The sequence below is a fragment of the Drosophila subobscura genome, chromosome O (genome assembly GCF_008121235.1).
Source record: "Drosophila subobscura isolate 14011-0131.10 chromosome O, UCBerk_Dsub_1.0, whole genome shotgun sequence".
NCBI lineage: Eukaryota > Metazoa > Arthropoda > Insecta > Diptera > Drosophilidae > Drosophila > Drosophila subobscura.
In genome coordinates, this window is record NC_048533.1 from 785,325 (window position 1) to 790,773 (window position 5,449).

Genomic DNA, 5,449 nt, shown 5'->3' on the forward strand with positions numbered 1-5,449 from the left:
GAAGCGTCTCACACGTCCCTTCTCGTTTGTGTAACATCCGCTCGACTCACGCTTGTAATTTATGTATCTGAAATCTAGTTAAGCCACTGCGAGAATGGGCTAATGAGGGTCCGATTGCAGAAAGCTATATATTTGCACAAATATAGCCTTTTGCCTTTACAACTTGTGACGCCCAGCGCCGCAGCCTCAAGCGCCGGCGCCACAATGTACATATGTATATAAACATACACGCACATACATATAAGCATAGATAGTACATTAAGAGAACAAAGCCTGAAGAAGAAGCCACTGAAGGAACAGAACACTGAAGATAGAGTATAGAATATAGATATTGGTAGATAAATATAAACAACAAGAGAATCAAGCCTGAAGAAGAAAGCCACGGAAGGAGAAGAACAATGAATAAACAATGTAGAATATAAGATATCGAAACATATAAAACCACTGAATAAATACCGAATATACCAAGAAAACACAGTATTCTGACGAACGGCCACACTAAAACAGCCGGGCGCAGTACGCAGAACAGCGGATCGCCGGCAATAAAAGGAGGGCCGCCAGATCGAATCGGGGCAGTTCATCTCGAACAGCCTGGTAGTCTACCACAGACAGCCTGGGATTAACTTCCCAATTTCTTGTACGCAGAGCCGACGACAAAGGTAGGCCTGTAATAAATCACCGCCCTCAGAGTGTGCTCCACCTCTGAATCCTCCTCCCCGAGTGTACTTCTACCTCGGAATCCCCACCAGAGCGTGCTCCACCTCTGAATCCCCCTCCCCGAGTGTACTTCTACCTCGGAATCCCCACCAGAGCGTGCTCCACCTCTGAATTCCCCTCCCCGAGTGTACTTCTACCTCGGAATCCCCACCAGAAGTGGACTCCCAGCTCGGAACCGTCTCCAGAGTGGGCTCCATCTCTGTTACTCGTCTCCTCAGAGTGTGTATAACCTCTGCAACAATCTTCTCCTCAGAGTGTGTATAACCTCTGCAACAAATCTTCTCCTCGGAGTGTGTATAACCTCTGCAACAATCTTCTCCTCAGAGTGTGTATAACCTCTGCAACAAATCTTCTCCTCAGAGTGTGTATAACCTCTGCAACAAATCTTCTCCTCAGAGTGTGTATAACCTCTGCAACAATCTTCTCCTCAGAGTGTGTATAACCTCTGCAACAAATCTTCTCCTCGGAGTGTGTTTAACCTCCGCACAAATCTTCTCCTACGAGCGTGTTCAACGCCCGTACCCCAAATCGTTATCTTGGGAGCGTGTCTAACACCTCCACATCGCCATCTGGGCGCCAAGCGGGCTCTAACGCCGCCCCACAGAGCAGCTGCCTCCAACCGAAGGAAGACAACCACCCGGCCCACCAAAGGGTCGCACATTTAATACTCTGTAAATTTAAGAAACAATAAACGCCATACTTCTTTTACCGCCTAATCCTCGCCTTCTTATTGATCTGAAGGAAACCTCTCTTTCAGCTACCACATCCAGAAACTACTAAATTTCTGTGAACCCGGCGCGGCGAGCATACCCCGGCCGAAGCGACGTCACAAACTAAATATCACTCATACGCCAGAGAGTGCTTAGTATTCTTTTTTTTCTTTCTCTTGTAGCGGGGCGAAATGTTTACATAGTTCTTTGTTTGGTCAACTGACTCTCAATATTTTATTGAATGAATTTTTCTTTTTTTTATTGCAAGCACAGACATACACACACACAAATGTTTTTAAAACCGGTACTCGTCTGTCCGTCGGTCTATCTGTCCGTCTTGTTTCTCGGCTAGTTCTAAGAGACTATAAGAGCTAGAGCCACCGAATTTTGCCTCCATTCTTCTGTGATATCACATTAATACAAGAGTATTCAAATATTAGCCCCACTCCCTTCTGCTGTTTCCACAATTTTTAAGATAAGAGAAATCTGAAATTCCGTAGGGAATGGCCATATCTATCAGATCACCGAATTGGGATTAACTGGGATCATTATTATAGCCAGAATGACAAAATTAATTTTCAGTATCTATAGATGTACTACTGAAAAGTCTCACATGCGTTTCAACTAGGAATGTGGCATAAAGCCACATTTTGTAGAAATCATTCACAGTTACAAATTAAGTCGTACATTTAAAAGATACCGACTCGTTCCAATTAAAAAAACGTACATTTGTAAATACATGCACATGTATTTAGATCAGGGCTCGTCACGGCCCTATCCCATGGGTGCGGGACAGGGCGCTGCTGCTGCGCTGCTGCTGCGCTGCCCTCACGTACACGCGTATTACAGTGATTCGTACCAATACCAACATAGTGAAATGTTCCGTTTTGCGTGCGTCTTCACACACAAACGCAAAAACGGCTCGTTAATTGTATGGGTGCTGAGCTCTGATTTACATATGTACATATATTTTTATGTGCATCCGTTTTGTGTGCATTCGAAAGTGAAAAATGTGTTTGCGTATTTTCTATGGGGAATCTCGATAGTTTTCATTTTTCTTTTTACATTTGGCGCATCTAGTGTCATTCATTTGTGCAGCTCCATTACTTTTCGTTTTATTTCTAATTATATTATTATATTTAGTTCTAATCTCCATTTAAATTTAATATATCTGCCTCTCAGCCCCATTATTCTCGTAGTTTCTCGAATTTTTTTGTCTGAGCGATTTCTAGCTACCTTTCACTCTTTTCACTTAACTTTCCATTACGCCTGGCATTATCTTAGGCTGTGCGAATGCAGCGCATTGCCACTTCGTTGACCCCCCGCTTCGTCCAGGGCTTTTCATCAACACTCTCAACATAAACCATTGTTTAGTCGCTATTCAGTAGAGTCCTTTTACAGTCACCCAAACTCTCAGCACCCCCTCAATACCATGCCACTTCTTATTATACCCGGTACTCGAAGAGTAAATAGGGTATATTGTATTTGTGCACATAACGGTTGTATGTAACGCACAGAAGGAAACGTTTCCGACCCCATAAAGTATATATATTCTTGATCAGCATCAATAGCCGAGTCTCTGTCTGTCTGTCTGTCTGTCCGTCTGTCCGTCTGTCCGTCTGTCCGTCCTGATGAGCGCCTAGTACTCAGAGACTATAAGAGCTAGAGCCACAAAATTTTGCATCCAGACTTCTGTATGCTCACACTGTTACAAGTGTATTTCAAAATGAGCCACGCCCCTTCCGCCTCCGCAAAGGGCGAAAACCTCCCAAATCTACAATTTTGAAGATAGCAGAAAACTAAAAACGCCATTCCGTAGAGAATGACCATATCTATCAGATCACCAAATTGGGATACGATTGGATCATTATTATAGCCACAATGAAGAAATTAATTTGCAGTGGCCAAACCCACCCCGTCCCGCAGCATTCACAATCTGCTTCGCGCTGTTTATGGCCTGGCCCCTGACACGTCACTGCCTCTGCCTCTGCCGCTGCCTCTGCCGCTTCCTCTGCCGCTGACTCTGCCGCGACTCTGCAGTGTGTGTCTATAGGGGAGGGTGGCGAGCTAAAGGAGCGTGTTGGCGTGAGTAGTGTTGTTGATGTAGATGACAGATGAAGAAAAATGTAAAATTGGACAAATAACCGCTAAAGTGCAGATGTAGTACTGAGTGCCGGGTATAAAAGTTGTGACGCGTAAGAAGCGTCTCACACGTCCCTTCTCGTTTTTCATTGTCTTTATGGATGGTGCAGCGGGGTCGCTGTGCAGCACTTTAATACACAAACAAATACAATATACCCTATTTACTCTTCGAGTACCGGGTATACAAATTTTAATTGTATGTATATTATATTTGTGCGAATTTTTTTTTTTTTGAGCCGTCTTTCAACTTTTTATTTAAGATCTGTCTTTTTTGCAGACAATTATTAAATTTCCTCTCTGGGTACTTGCCAATCTTATTTCAGTTATCATTATTAGCAATTATCATTACTAGCATTTGAACCGCTGACGTTTGTTCGGTTCGGTTGTGGCAGCCAGATGAGAACTTAACGCTCAGCACCATGGCTTGTGCCAAGTTACAAGTGTATTTCAAAAATGAGCCCCGCCCGTATATTGTATTTGTGCACAAAGTGAATGTTTGTAACGCACAGAAGGAAACGTCTCCGACCCCAAAAAGTATATATATTCTTGATCAGCATCAATAGCCGAGTTGATTGAGCCATATCTGTCTGTCCGTCCGTCTGTCCGTTCGTCCGTCCGTCCGTCCGTCCGTCTTGTTGAGCGCCTGACAAATAACCGCTAAGGTGCAGATGTAGTACTGAGTGCGGGGTATAAAAGCTGTGACGCGTAAGAAGCGTCTCACACGTCCCTTCTCGTTGACATTGTGTATGTTCGGAGCAGCAGCAAATACATACATAATTATTTAGATCAGCTAGCCTTGTTTATCTTTTATACTAATATGCTATTGTCGCGCTCATCGCTCATCGCACATGTGTATGCACGCTTCGTACTGCTTATATTGCAGTGCTTCGCCCTTTTCTTGTAGTAGTCTAAAATATTGTCGATCGCCGTGCGTCTCTCTGAGCAGTCCAATTATTTCTATGTCCAACGCGAACCCGCTACCTTCATAATCGAGCTCTCAACTATTTTACAGTTTAACACACCGAATCTTAGTTCACTGCCACGCCCTTTTAAATTGTATATAATCATCGATTTATAAACCAAAAGATTAAAACTAAATACGTAGAACATTTGTCGTAAATGTGGAGTCAGAGTTGCCGAAAAACCTCGGCAGCTTCCAACAGTGTATAATTTAAATTCATATTAGGAGCCCTCCAACAGTTTTTTTTCTTGGACTTTCATATAAATATTTAGAATAATTTTTCATTATGGATATGATAATAATGACTGCCCCATTTACGAACTACTTTCCCTTCTTTGTAAGCTTGGGTTTCGTTTTTATTTATATCAAAACTGAATTAGTTCTTCAAAATAAAAACCACAGCTTAATGGAGGTCTCTTTTCTCCGTTTGTCCTGTTTGCACCCACTCGATGGTCTCAATTAATTTTTAATTTAAATGCACATTTGTGCGGCTTAATTAAGCTCATTATGGAGTCATCCGCCAGCATTGTTCGGCGTTTCCTGTCATGGAAATTTGGGCTGGATTGGTGTTACAGCAGAAATTATTAATTTATCTGTGGCCGTGCCGCCGCGACTGTCAGTTACTGCCCAACTTTTGCAGCTTGGGCGTGTGGAATGTGGCGGGGGAACTTTCAAGCAATTGAACATCGAAAAAACTTTCACAAAAATTCCAAGTGCAGCTGTCATTTCTTTTCCCAGCAAAACAAAATCGACAAAAAAAAGATTTAAAAAAAACAAACCGAGTGTCGAGTCGATATAAACTTTAAGACACACTTGACACATTGCCAGTTTTGCTCGACATTCGGCTCGGCACATAATTTTTCATTTGGCGGAGCAGAGACCCGAGTTGACACATAAACAAGTTAATAGGCAGCCGGGC